General features: G+C 40.8%; 1 protein-coding gene across 1 annotated transcript in view; it reads left to right on the top strand.

Moving 5' to 3' along the window:
* The first annotated feature begins 1,424 nt into the window (after positions 1–1,424).
* Myo61F (Myosin 61F) overlaps positions 1,425–15,488 on the top strand; it is a 177,064-nt gene continuing 163,000 nt past the window's right edge. The window contains exons 1-2 of the mRNA XM_065221913.1: positions 1,425–1,492; positions 11,838–12,216. The gene's annotated coding sequence lies outside the window, so the exon portion shown is untranslated. The remainder of the gene's footprint in view (positions 1,493–11,837; positions 12,217–15,488) is intronic.

The following is a 15,488-nucleotide window of genomic DNA, read 5'->3' as shown; positions in this document are numbered from 1 at the left end:
TTGCCCACCGAATCCTTTTTTTGCCGTTCGACTACGACGGGTGTGCTTTCGCGAGAGTGACGTTTATTGGATCGGTTTCTTTGCACTGGTGTGTTTTTTTGTAACTAGCGTAAGTGTGCCTACGATTTGCATCGAGTGTCGGAGATTGTGAGTAAGCTGAAGGATGTCTCGCTGAATACGCCCAAGACTGGACGGGCGGTAGCTGGTGGCCGTGAACGTAGGGTTACCATATCAAAAACATAAAAAGTAGGACATTTTATTTGAGGTTTGAAGATTAAGGAGGACAATGATTCCTTCCTTAACATTTAAGAAGGAGGACAATGAGTTTTTATCAAACCTTTTAATAATATTTGCTCTATCACAAAATTCATGATTTGCGAAGGTTCAATTGAGATTGTTCGTAACTTGTGATCGTTATCAACTCAATTCATCTTCTCGTTATACTTCTGAAAAATGCATCTAACTAGCCTTTACAATTCATGTTTGATACTTAGAAATGATCTAGTCTAGTTGATTTGCATGAAAACTGCAGCTTTACAACGTTAAAACCATCTCAATTTTTATCATGTACAAAAATCAGGATACATGTCATCGCTGATTGAAACCAACATGGAACATCTAAGCAACCTGTTAATTTTACCAGAGAGTTTTTTGAACATTATAATTTATTTTCGAAATGTCAAATTTAAGTAAAAATTCAGAAAAATGGATGAATTTTCACTGATTCTTCAAAAATAATATATAATGTTCGAAAATCCCTCTGTTGTTGATCGTCTGATTTTCGAGAAGTTGTTTGTTAAAATTGATTCCTGGTTTGTCTGAAATAAGTCTGGTAGAATAGCAGTTTATTTGAAAATTTTCCATCTGTCAAATTTAGGTTAAAATTAACGAAATGGACAGTAACCTTGACCGCAGCCTAAATGTAGGGAGGTTGACAGCTGTAGTATACTCCTAGTCCCACCATCGAATGGTATTTGCTAGATAAGATGAATAATAAAATTCGCACAGTTTGTTATAGAATTAAAAACTGCATTAAAAGTGCCACAGTCGTAAGAGAGTTCCACACTACACTAGGACTAGACGTGAACCTGTTGGAAAATGAGTGCTCGGTGCTCTTCGCTCTCCACTCGTTCATTTTCATTTTCTTCCTAACCCCAGCAAGCGAGTTTCGGTCTCTATGGAGGTATGCTGCCGGCAACATAAACACATTCACCGTGCGAGGTCACTCTCCACCCATCGTCTGTCCGTCGTCGCGTTGCATACAGCATAGCAGTGAAGGAAGAGAAGCGTCGATGACTCAGGTTGATCCCCGATCGGTCTCTCTCGGTCTCGGTCTGGTCCGAATCGCCGCCGCCGTCGTCGAACGAAACGCAAGTCAGTCTTGGCCGCAGCGGCAAACTTGTTAGTCCAGTTCGCGCGGATCTTCCGCAAAGTAAAGAAGTTCTGCATTGCGCTCTGCTGCTAACGTTAGAATCTGCTGTACTCGCGCACGGTAATAATAATAAGCAAAACGACCGAAACGAGTGTACACATTCGGGTTTTTGTATTTTATTTTCAGTTTTTGGTGTTGTGTTGTGTTTTTTTTTGTCTTCCTCAAGTTGAGATTTTCTTCTCCCGGCTCGGATCCGGTGTGTTTATGGAAGTGTTTCCGAGCTGTGTGTTGTTTTGTGTGGTGTTGTGTATTTCACATGATGATGAAAGTGTTTTTCTTTCTCGAAAACGTGCGCACTGTTTGCGGTGCTGTTCGGGTAGATTTTACCCGGTTGATGATAAGTTTTGCCGGACGAACGAACGAACGGATAGACGCAGAGGAAAGCGCAGAGTTCCACACTCACATTATCCGTAAAATTGCGCACAGTGCACATCTATTTGCACGAAGAGTTCAGATGTTCAGAAACAGATATGTGACTTAGCTAGCCAGGCAGCAACACACACGGTGTTTCTGTTTTTTGGCCATCGATCTTTGAACCGTCATCAGTGGGCATCACCATCATCGTCGAAACTGGCAGTTGGACTTGCGTCCCGGAGAAAATGATGAAATGTGTGGAAAGATTTTAGTTGAGAAGAATAACAGAGTGATGTGTGAAGTAGTGTGAGGTTAACACTAAAATGTTGATGGTTATTTACAACAAAATCGGGGGAATGGAGAATATCTTTCTAAGATCTATTTGGTAATCACATCGAGCTGCTTTATATTCTTGATTGATGCAAACACGGTGACCGTTATTATCAACAAAATAAGTCCATCGATGACCAATCGATGGCGTTGGTTATCCTACGTATGCTTTGTAGAAATCAAAATAATCTATAGAGATATTGCGATTTTGATGTAAAGATTTAAAGCGATTTTCTCCTTAGCATAGCTCAGAGGAGTAACTAGGGAAAACCCTGACCAACATTATTTACTGCTGTTTTGAGTGATATTAGGCATGGAAGCAATGTAAATAGTACTTATGATTAATCTTCAGTCAAATTGAAAAAAAAAAGTTTTTATACAAATATGCCAAATTTGCTCTAAACTGATGTACTGCCCATAATTGCCCATTTGGATAGGAAATCAAGCAAAGATGGGACTGATATGCGATTATGGGTAGTGTAGATCATACGATTTTCTACCGGATGAGTTCTCATCACTAATATGTTCATGTCAACTTGAAGTTTAATTCGTCCATAGATTATATGATCGAATCAAGCAGAATTTGCCAACTTTTTTAACAATGAAAATGTACAGAAAATTCTTCAACACATTTTATCAAACTTCTTTAAAACGAGCTTGAACATTAAGACATTGAGACCATTATCCATTAACTAGTTGGCATTGAATACAAGGATTTCACATTCTGAGAAATATTGACCATTAATTATTTTGTTTACGTCTGTTTTTTGGAAAAAAAAAATATAGCTCTAGATTATGTCCTTAAATGTTTACATATCATTTAAAATATTTCAACCGTTGCCACTTTGTGCAGCATATACGTATACAACAAAAATAAAACAACATTGAAAACATTAATAAAAGTTATTTCTTCTTTTGGACAGCTTTTTATTCTAGATACACCTCTGTGTGTCGGTTATCTGGATATGTGTAACTTCACTAAACTGTAACTGTTTTAGGAGATTTCCCAAAAATTCAACAGACTTGTTCAGAAATATTATCTAACTTTGTAAAATATATATGAAGTTGAAAAATGTTGACTGTAAACTGTTGACACACTACGGTTCTATTACCTTAAATAACCAAAGGTGACTTTTGTTTAGTCCCAGATGATGTCCTATATAGGCCCAAAGTTAACTACATGAGTATCAACATATCCCCTCACGTAATTACATCTATTACATCCTACGTATACATTTATTACAAAAAAGGTGATGGCAATTCTTACAATAAACTGAAGCGAATATGCAAGTTTTTGAATATTTTCGTACTGCATTGTCCATTGGGTGGTTGGGGGCTCACTTAGATTCTGATGAGTTTCATCGTTTTTCCATGAAGATAGGTCATGTTCATGACCAATGCACTCCTGAAGTCTTCATTTCATAAAATGGATTCAAAATTACAACTTGAATGAAATACTTAATATTATTTATGGATTTATCTTCAAACCTAAAGCACAATTTTATTACATTCCCTGGGAACTGAAGATCTGTTATTTTAACCCCTCCCTTTCCAGAGGGTTTTTCATTGCCAACCTTCTTCTTGCCACCTAACCTGCATGGAAGTTTCGACCCATCGCTTGATGTCCTGAAGGGGAACTTCATCGGTGTACCTGGCAGTAGATGGTCCCGCTCCAACCAGTCTGTCAGCGTCGGAGTTGCCAGCGATGCCACAATGCCCCGGAACCCAAGAGAATACGACGCCGCCGAGTTGTCTCCTGCCCTAAACTGCTCCTTAAATCGGCTTTCGATGTTTAACGGTCGATTACCCACTTTTTCCTCCCAGCCAGTGGCTCTTGGTTATTGGGGGGAGGTCGGTATTGGCTGCTGTACGGAGGATACTGTTCCCCTCCTCGAGGAGATAGATCCATTCGTTACCCGGTGTTTTTGCCAAGTAGACAGCGGCTTTGATGGCGACTGCGGTGTCGATTCGAAATCGGAAAGAAAGTACCCTGACTTCAGCGCAGGCTGTGTCGGCCGGCGTCGAGGGCAGGAGACTTGAAACTACCCGGATTTAGCCGTTTTAAACCGGTGCAAGGACTTGCACCAGTTTGTTCTTGGCCATTGAGGTGAGCTTCAAATCGTAGAGTAGACGGCCAGGGATGGAAAATCATTTGCATTCATTTCGTGCATTCATTTACATTCATTTGCCTCTAACTTTTTTCATCAACAGAATACCATCAAATGATGTATGAAGCTTTTGTAGCTTTTGATATTAACTACAACTTTTGTAAATAACTAAAATCTGTATCTCTTATGCATGATGAATAAGAGCGATAAGAACCCACCATTGTTTTTTAGTGAATGTAAATTGCATTCACTGAAAAACAATAACATGTTCAGCCAGCTCTATTTCATCAAGCATAAGAGATTCAGATTTTAGTTATTTGCAAAAGTTATAGTTAATATCAAAAGCTACAAAAGCTTCATACATTATTTGATGGTATTCTGTTGATGAAAAAAGTTAGAGGCAAATGAATGTAAATGAATGCACGAAATTAATGTAAATGATTTTCCATCCCTGTCGACGGCTCTCAATAACTGCCTTGGCTACTGCAACCGGATAGCTCGGTTTTTGGTGCGGTGCGGCAAGGAGATTGTTTTGATAAGGTTTATGCGGGTCTCGCAACTATCCTTAACGCTTTGGAAGTGTTGCGTGAAGGTTAAGTGTCGATCAACTAGACCGGAATTTCAAAAACCTTTAAGAATTTGAAGAAGAAAAATTTCAAGTTTTGTCGAGGTTTTAAAGCATTCTTCATGTCTTAACAGTACTCAGCAGGTGAGAAGGTGGCATTTTCCAACTAAAAAACGTGAGGGGCGAAAAAATTTCTCGACTGATCCTTGAATTGTACCTTTTCCATACTTCTTGAAATTTTTCGCAACTTCTACGAAGTTCCATCAACTTCTACCAAGTTCCATAATTATTTTTCCCATTTTTCTCAATTTGACAAAGATCTCAGAACATTCATGACCTTCCCCAAACTTAAGGAAAGATCTTGAACCTTCCCTACGAATTTTCCTAAACATCTGTAATTTCTTTAAACTTCCAGTAATTTCTCAAATCAAACCTTAAAGTTCAAAATTCTCTGAACTTATACGAAGTCCGCTGAGCTTCAACATTTTTGGCTGAACTTCAACGAAGTTTCTTGAGAATCCCAGCACTTCTATGAGGTTCCTTTAACTTTTTAGAATATCGTTGATTTTCTACGAAGTTCCTTGAAGTTCTACAAAGTTTTCTGAATTTCCACCGAAGTCCATTAAACTATAACGAAGTTCCTTGAAGCTAAATTTACTATTATGAAGTTTCCTAAACTTGTACAAGGTTTTCAATATTACAAAGTTTTATCGAGTTTTTACAAAGAACTCTGAATTTCTTCACAATTCTCTGAAGCTCCATGAAATTCCCCGAATTTATAATAAACTAGCAGAGTGTGCCCGGCCTTGCTCGGGATTCAATATTAGCTTGAGTTTATGCGCCAATTGAAAAAAGATATATTGTACGTAGCCCCCCCCTCCGTATCTAAGGAGCTACCCCATATGACCTCCAAACCAACCACCAAACGGAATGTTATTATTACTGATGGCTTCCAAATTTATTTACCTTCCTGTACGTACCGTAAGATTTGATAAAGAGGAACCAATCGTTGAGATATTGTCAAAAGTCTAACACTGCTTCTTGACGCCAATCGGATGAAGGTAAAAATTGATTCGGTCGGAGCGCTTCTTTTGTTTTTGTGTATTATGGGTGCAAACCTTCATTTCACGCGTTCTCATTGACTTCGTTCGGTAGCTTATTAACTAAAGTATCATACCAAACCCATAATTGACTTGTTAACTCTGAAATCATGGAATTATTTGGTGTTTTCTGCTCGATAGGCCCAAAATGGGCGATTAGGCCGAACTAGTTCTCTACCCTACATAGATTTCCTGAATTTCAACGATGTCTCCTGAACAAAATTCTTTACGTTTTAGAAGTCTGATGAAGTTAAAGATAAATCCCTGAGCTTCATCGAAGTTGCCCTTCTACAACGTTCGCAAATTTTCTGAGCTTCTATAAAACTTGCTGAAGTTAGTCTAGTCTATTCTAGTCTAGTTTACACATACACAGCCAGTACTCAACTATAAAACTTGCTGAAGTTAGTTCTACAAAACTCGCTGAAGTTCTATGAAGTTCACTGAGCTTCTACAAAGGTTGCTGAGCTTTTACAAAGTTAGTCGAATTTTCTGCACTTCTAGAAACTTTGCAGAGCTTCTACGCAGTTCAATTAACGACTACAAAGTTTTCTTAAGTTCTACAATGTTTCTTGAAAATCTATGAAGTTCCTTGCAATTCTAAAACGCTCCCTTTACGTTTAAGAAGCTCTTTGAAATCATATGAAGCTCTCTTAACTTTTACGAGCTGCCCTTGACTTCTAAGAAGGTCCCTGAATTTCTGATAGTACTCAGTATCACAAATATGAAATATTGAACTCCTTCCCGCATAAACGTGAACCATTACTTGACCTTACCGAAAATGGTTAATAATTATTTATAATCCATGCTAAACTTTAACTGAAATGGTTATGGAACTTTACATGAACGTTTGTGTGATAAAGTTTAAACCTTATGTATTATGGTTCTTTGGAAGTGAACTTTACAAATAATGGGTTGTTAAGAACCATTACCATTCAAAATAGTTGTTTTCTCAATACATTTTTGGAGAGAAGACTGTATTAGAACCTTTTTACTTATGGTTTGAGAAATTTAATGGTAATGGTTATGGTAGTCAGTAAGGTACATTAATGGTTTTGTATTATCGGTCAACTTTACGTGGAATATATCGTGGATTGGTAATCAGTAATTTACAGGCAACCAATTCGCGATACATTCCACATAATCCGATCTGTTGAAGATACATTTCGCATCCCTGGGCTGAATAACTCCCACTTCATGTCAGAGAGAAATGGTCTTCAAGAGAATAATAAAGCCAAAAGTGGGTGGGTTATTTGAGAGCTGTTAAGCATCATCCAAATAAGACAACGTTTGCGTTGCGTTGTCGTAAATTTGACAGCTAGGCAATAGATTAAGCTGTCACTTTGCCGCAACGCGTCAGATCTGTTCCATCATTTAATTTCAGTTCGTTTACAGGCCATTTCAGCAAATTCCAGGGCAATGTAATGCAAGTCTAGCTAATTTGGTTTCGATACAGGGTGTTCAATAAGTTCGAATACACTTTAAAAATGTGTAAAAATGAAAATACAAGGTATTCTTTCCTGAGTCAATTTTTATTAAAGCAATGTCCGACATATTAGTTGGGAGCACCCCCCTTAATGTTGTATGACAAGCTTCAGACGTTTTTCAAAAGAATCGCACGCGGCACGCACCTGGTCCGTCGGCATCCCGTCCCAGATCTTGGAAATGAGCTTCCTAAATTGGTCCATAGTGCTCACTTGATGTTCGCTCTGCTTCGCCAACATGTATGACATAAAAGTCCAGGGGATTAAGATCCAGGAGCTGGGAGGCCACAAAGTCTTACAGAGAAAATTAGTCAAATTCTTCCGACACCACGCTTGGACTACATTCACCGTGTGAGCCGGTGCGCCGTCCTGTTGAAAGACGTGATGATCCTTCCCGCTGAGGTCCCGAAGTGCCGGGGCCACAAACTTCTCCCCCCCCCCATAACCATCACCGACGCGGCGTTCTGGAATCACGGAGATGATGCTGATAGTTCGATGCCCACTTACGTAGTTTTAATCCACCACTGATCATCATTGCGTCGATTTGTCTTCTCAATTCGACAGCAACTTCAACGTTGTCTGCTCCAGAGATAACGTCGTCCATGTAAACGTCTTCTTCGAGCGTAGTTGCCGCCAATGAAAGCTGCTCTCGTTCGTCGTTGGCTAGTGCTTTCAAAGCACGAGTGGCCAGATACGGTGCGGACTTCGTAGCATATGTCACTGTTAGTAACTCGTACGCCACTACCCTTCCATCAGGTGCCGTCCAAATTATGCATTGGAGCGGTGTATCATCCAGACTCGTCCAGAACTGTCGATACATCTTTTCGACGTCGGCTACGACCATCACCTGACGAATTCGACTTCAAAGAACGATCGACCTTAAGTCTTGTTGAACTACTGGCCGTTGAGAGATACTCCTGAAGATGTTTTGCAGGATGCGTCGAATACCGTTCTCACTTTAGTCGTGGTGCTAGACTCTTATATTACGGGGTGATGTGGTAGAAAGCACCGTTTAACTACATTCTCTTTGTTGTCATCCAATCTTCGCATGTGACCGAGCTCGAGATATTCGATCATGAAATTGACATACTGTTTCTGAAGACTAGGATCCTTTGCCAATCTTCGCTCTACAGCTCGCAGCCTTCTTAATGCGATGTCTCAAGATTCACCCAGTTCCACCAAAACTTCATTGTTCTAGGGGAGGATTAATGTATATCGCCCGTCCGATTCCCGTCTAACTGTACGCTCAAACAGCTCCTCACAGCGCACTTCTTTTGGAGAGTATTTTTTGACAACACCAACTTCCTCGTAGGACCAAAATTGTACCATTAACTGCTTGAGATTATCCGATACCGCCATGTGACAAGCGTACTTGGTATTTCTACTTTGTGGAGTGACTTCACCTGACACTATTCACCCAAAAACCGATTCCGTTAGTCGTAACGGGTAGGTCGTTGCCCAACTGAATCTCCCTTCCAGATGGGAAGTAACTGCAAAATTCTTGGATCCCCAGAACTAAATCGATCTGTCTTGACCGGAACAACTCCGGATCCGCCAGTTCGATCTGAACCGGTATGTTCCATCCATTTGCCTGAACTGTAGAAGTTAATAGACAAGCTGTAACCAAGCCTTGATTTTACGAGTTGACTGCGTGTTCGATTGTCCGATGACTACCGGTCATTTTGGACATTGTGCTGCAAGACAAAGAGTTTCTCATCAAAAACATGAACCTGCGTACCGCGAAAGTATCAGTTTGGCTCTGTCCAGCCTCTTCTTCGATGTAACCTCCGTTACCCCGTGAACCTTGCGTTTCTTGTACAACTTGTATCCCATGTCCTTCGTCATGATGGTGTGGGCAGTCCCGATCGACACATCCAGGTCAGCAGTGGTCTTCCGGATCATTTTCCGACGAACCCGCTCTCTCACCACCTTGATGGCTGCTGGCGTCCTAGCCGAACGCGGCCGCCCGTATCTCGCACAGTCCTTGGCCGAGCCCGTCTCCTGGTACCGACGGATGGTGGTATAGATGAAATTCCGCTTCACCCCGTGGGATTTCAACCGCCGGAATATGTCGCCGGGTCCCTCACCTCTCACAAACAACTTTACAACGACGTACCACCCTTCATCGTGCGCGGTAAACAAACAACAAATGACAGCAAGTCGACACCGTGTGCGTCGGTTAGCTGTTAATGGCTTGCCAGATGGGCTAGTTAAAGTTTGGGGTGGGCTACACTCGCCTCTTTTGTAGGCTAGCTCGAGCTTGAAACCCTGGAGCTTCAAGGTTGGCTCCTGGCTTGTCGGCACTGATCAAAAGTACAAAACACCTCTTTATCACTTTTACTCTTTATTCTCTCACTCACTTGTTATGTCTGTAGTGTGGGTGTGTAGATTGCTGGCCAGCGATGACGGAATTCTGCAACGGGTGGAGTTTTTCGGCGGCGGATGAACGGACTGTTCACAGTGGATGCCGGTGCTCAACGGTTGTCACCGTGTGGCACGACGGATGTGGCACTGGGGCTCGATCGGGTGATCGACGGTGATCTCCCAGTGGTTGTCGGTGTATTACCGATGGACGCTTGCTACACGGGTGTTGGCGTGTTAATGGACGCCCTCGTGGTTTAGCCCGTAATTAATGGGTCCTGAGGGGGATATGAGAGGTGGTCTTAGGGCTGGGAATTCCGCTACCGGGTATTAATTGGGTCCTACCTGACTCTGTATTCGGTAGTTTCACTGGTATTTGTTGGCGACTCTATGTTTTTCACTTCTCTTCAAAACTTTTAAGAAACTTAACTTAGCAGATCGATCTATCTCGCGCAATGGCTAAAGTGAAAGAGAACCTTCTCTTCAGTTTGACCCAGTAGCTTCCCCCTTGACCTAAGCCCATTTCCACCTCCCTCCCACTTTTTCACCACCCCTTGTCCATATCCTTCTCTTGTTTCCAACGCCCACCTTCATCCTTACTCCTTCCCGTTATGTGTTCTGTGTTATGTGTTGTTGGTGTGACTGGGTTACAATATTTAATTGGACCGTTGGTTTGGGAGTGGTCTTTCATTTGCCCTACATATTTAATTATATTTACATTCAAAATAAGACAATATTGCATACAAGAAACTGACATACAGATTGAATTCACAATGAACACACATATACCCTATTCCTCGCTCTCGCTATCTCCTGATTATTCTCGCTCGAAGTGAACCAATAGGGTACAGGAACCAAAACGGTAACATAGCCTATATATGAGGCTAAAGCTGACACCAATACCAATATACAGACTGCACATGGTGCGCACCTACCCAACGATGGAAAGTTGTATTCGAACTTATTGAACACCCTGTACATACTTGCTCTTTTCACAAGAAGCTTCATTCAATTGTGATGTTCCGCATCATTCGAAGTGTTCTGATACCTTTCCAAAGATTCGACCTCTCATCAATCAAAATAGTTTTCATGAGAATCCTCATTCAATTGTGATGTTCCGCATCCTTGAAAAATTCTGGATTCTCTTCAAATATACGATTCTAAGTGAGAAAAACAAACAATGATACTGATATTTGACTGTTCATCGGAACCCTGGTGCGCACCTTTTCTTGTTTACAATCTCTAAACCGAGGTTCATAACCGTCAACAAGAAGAGCTTAGGGCCAGAGTTCGATGTGGCAGATCTTACATCCTGTATCACGTACCACGAAGAGGTGATCTACCTTCGTTACATTTTTAAGGTAATTTTAACCTTACCATATTAAATATTCAATATTGGTGGGTTGTGAACTTCCCGAGTAGCACACTTTCATCACAATAAGTTACAGCAACTTGTTTATGACTGAAATAAGTCGTATATAAGTTTCTACAATTGATTTTTGACAAGCGTGCTACTAGGGTTATGGAATTTCTCAAAGTGGGTGGCAATCGATACAAGTTTGAGAACCGCTGTGCTAGAGTCAAAATGAAAGAATTCCATTCCCTTAAATATCTTTGCAAGCTTAAAAAGTAGCTTGAATTTCCTGTAAGAATTGATTCCTGAGTTGTGCGCTTTTCAACAACTACTCATTATGCAAGCACCATTCACATTTCTCCCGCCCCATCATCGATTATCAGGTGGCAGCTCTGAGTTCAGTCTCCTCGCTCGATGGTGCTATCGGTGGAGTCGCGCCGGACATAATTACAACATTACAAATTTGATCACCTTTATTTGAGTGTTTTTGCCGTCTCGATCGACACATGATTGTAGACAGACTCACTCACGCACACACTCGTCCACCGATCAATCATCGTCGTCGGGTGGTTAATCATTATTTTTCCTCTCAAATTGGTGGATGGTGATGTCCAGTGATGCGCTCGTGGGCTGCATATCGATATGATGGTGACTGTGATTCTCCGGCTCTTAGATTTCCAGGCATGAATGTAATCAAATCAGTATTGGAAGAGGTTGTATATGTTTGTCTTTCCCGATTCCGGCATATGTAGGTCAAGAAAACCAATCCAGTGCTCTGTGGCGTAGAGCGAGTGAGAAGAGGCGCAGTGAGTGCATGGAAAATATCGAAATTCGAACTACAGAAAATTGAGGCAGTGAAATAATACGGTGTGTGATTGTTACCGAACGTGTGTGTAGGTTGCACATTAGTCCAGTCGGAATATTGGTTTCGTATGGCCAAGTGACATTCCTTCCCCAAAAGTGAGCAAAGGCGCGCGAGTGAAAGGAAACACGGCAAAGGGAGTGGACTTGCTTGGATTAGACCGGCTTAGTTTGACCGGTCATCGCCGCTACGGTTTGGCACGAATACGCTTGAACTGCAACAGCAACAGCAGCGGCACGATTTTGGATTAGACAACGGACTCTAGAAAGGTAGGTCTTGAACCCATGCTTTAGCTTTTTTTTGTTGTTGTTCCATTTGTCGAACGAGGGAACTCGTGGAATTCGATTTATGGCTCAGTTTGTGAGTTTTGGCTCGTAATTTGATAGTTTTAATTCCTAAAAGTGGCCATTTTGAACATTTCATTCATCTTCTATGGCTATTACGTCCAAATTGGAACTGTACGTCTCTCCTCAAGTTAAAGTTTTTTGAGCACTTTCTTGGTTATTTATTGAAGCTTTTTGAATCTGAACCAGAGAAGTCGATAAATTTCCTTGATCGAACCGAGCATTGAACCCGTCGCATGGTATGCTGTATTTTTTAACCGTTTCAGTCCCAATTTGTTCGAATATGTACTTATTTAAGGAACTTTCAATAATAATAATGAATGTTTAGACATTAAATGATCAACTGAGACTCAAAGGGGATTTTAACAAAATACATGTAGTTACAAATCCTCTTAGAGCCAAAACACCCAAATCATCCTGAAGAATTGATATTTAAGTTCTACATGCTCAATAAAGTTTTTTTCGACGTCTCGACTAACTGTACGACTCTAGATTGCTTTGTAGGAGCTCATTACATCAGGAAGGATGTATATGTGCGTTAGCAACATATCTAAGATTCCCCAAAGCATCCTGGAGTTCAGATCCTGATTTTCTACAGACGCAACGATATATTGTACGATGCCCTCACTAAATTTTGGCATCCGTAGAGCCTCGTTGAGCCCCCTTATATCATGTAGGATATATATTTCAAATGACAAAATTACTCGAGTCCTCCAACGAATCCTGATGTTCAGATCTTGAAGTTCTACAGGCTGACTCCATGGAGCAACTTTGGACCTAATCACATTATGAGAGACATAGATGTGTTGAAAAATATCTTAGATTTGACAAATCATCGTGGAGCTCAGATCTTGAGACTCAACGAGATATTGTACGATGATACGATCAAATTGTTTGAACCCGCAGACCTTCATCGATCCCCTTATATCCAGTGGGATATAAAGTTGAAATGACACAATAATTCGAGTCCTTCAAATATATATTACAAAAACAAAAGTTTGAACTGTAGAACCTCATGGTCTAAGCTTCCGTATGGTTTGGAGAACATTTTATGTTATCGGATTGCTTCATTTTCTTGTCGAGGCTCCTGACGCCTGGGTCTGTCTCTGCTGACACTTCTTGCCGAGTTCCAATCCAGTGCTTGCTTGCAGATTTTGTTTCAGCCCTTTCATAGTATGGGGCCACTCCACCTCTACCTTGTAGATGAACTAGCCCGTGGCTTAAAATCTCCTTAATAAATTTAAAAAAACGATCCACCTCTACATACGTCCTCGAAATTCTGTTGATATTGGCTGTTTGACCATTTTTTTTTTCATTTGAACCACTGCGACCATTAAGCTGATCTATTGTGGTATACCCCTGTTTAGTATCGTATCTGTTCAGGACAACGAGCTACCATTTAGGGTAACGTTGAAATTTGTCTAGATTTTTCTGGGTCACGCTTTCCTGTGTTTTAGGCCACCAAACCAATGAAGCGTATACTATGCTAGGTAGTACAATAACCGAGTAGATCCAATGAATCATTTTAGGATTAAGTCCCCATATTTTCCAAATGTTTTTTTACTAGCCCAGATAGCATTCGTGGCTTTTCTAATTACTTGCTCTAAGTGTAAGTTCCAATTAAGTTTATCATCTAGAATGACTCCCAGATACTTTACGTTTGACGAGTATTTTATAATACGTAATATAATGTTTGACCATAGATAACTTTGAGTCCCCTTGATATTATCCTCGGAATTGCCATAACACTGTTCTAAAAATTGTCTTGAAATCATCTTTAGAATTGCTCTGAAACTCTGACCAGAATTAGAATCGTATGGAATTCTTCTCAGAATGCCGCAAGAATTGAAACTCTTTTCCGAATTCTTTTAGGGTCATCCTCAGAATTGGATTTAATTGGAATTCTTTCACGCCTTCCTTCGGATGGGAAGTAAAGCCGTTGGTCCCCGGTTCATTAGTAGATGGGTCGATAGGTAGGGTCCAGGTGTGGGAGCTGCCTTCCTGGCACGTCGGTAGCATTGGTGCTCAGCACGGAAAACAAGATCGTCGGAAAAAACAAACCAAAGGAAAAAAAAATAAATAATTGGAATTCTTCGTGCAATTTCCATGAAACTTTCTTCTAAATTCTCTTAGTACACTCTTCAGTATCAGTTTGCATTTATCCTCAAAAGCTCGTAATTTACTTCAGAATTCATTTAGAATTCTCTTTAAAATTCTCTTCAAGTTCTCCTTACAATTCACATATATTCTATGAAAATCTTCTCACAATCACTTTGAAATTCCTTTCAGAAAAGGGGAAGACTCAGAACTCCAATGATGTTGGATGCCATTTTTTGAATCCAAGATGGTGGTTGACGTCTTTTGGTCAGGGTGTCACAATATCAGCTTCAATCGACCAAATCGATGCGAAGAAGAAACTGCTGGCTTTCTTTTTCTGTTAAAGTCGAACAGCTTCGCAGCATTCTAGCACCTGAGTCGGCGTCGACAAACACATGTTCAATCGCTTGTCTCTCTTTCTCCCGTCGCTCCATTGGTATTTCTTTCAAGCTTCGGTGAAACGGACGAGCGAAAGAGCACTCGACTTTGATAGTTTCGTCTTTCATGGAACACATCAACAGAGGTTTCATGACGTATATGACGGAAAATAAAAATTTATATTTAAAGCGTTTCTCACGTGAAAACACATGAAGATTACACGTAATCTGTTAAATTTATCTTCCATCCACATATTTATCTAAAAAAAATTAACGAAAACGGAACATAACGCATTTTAAACAAATTGAAAGAGCGGTGATAGAGTGTTAGTGAAAGGGATATAAAGCCATATTGAGGTTTCTTTTAACTAGAAAATCGACGTTACTTTTGGTACAAAAACATCATTGTTGTCTCTATACCAGTCTAACACTGGTCGTGCTTAGTCGCAGGATGCCAAATCCAGCCAAAACAGCGTCTCGCCTCCGTGAGACCGCAGGAAGGGTAGGAGGCGCTTCTGGAGGTACTCGTCCCGGTAGATTTGCCCTTTGATGGTACCCGTCGTGATGTACGGCTGGCTCATCTTGCCGCACCCACAGGTGGCCTGTCAAACCAATAAATTTTTGACGAATTTATCCACCTTTTTCTTCCTTGCCTGCTCAGGAACGGCCAACCGTGATGTGGAAACGTAAAACTCCTGCCCCGGCAACTCATTGTATATCATG

Source organism: Ochlerotatus camptorhynchus, unplaced genomic scaffold (genome assembly GCF_037179485.1).
Source record: "Ochlerotatus camptorhynchus isolate MF236.1 unplaced genomic scaffold, CSIRO-AGI_Acam_v1.1 ptg000150l, whole genome shotgun sequence".
Taxonomy (NCBI): Eukaryota; Metazoa; Arthropoda; class Insecta; order Diptera; family Culicidae; genus Ochlerotatus; species Ochlerotatus camptorhynchus.
The sequence above is the reverse complement of the archived record's forward strand: the minus strand, read 5'-3'. Positions and strand labels throughout refer to the sequence as shown.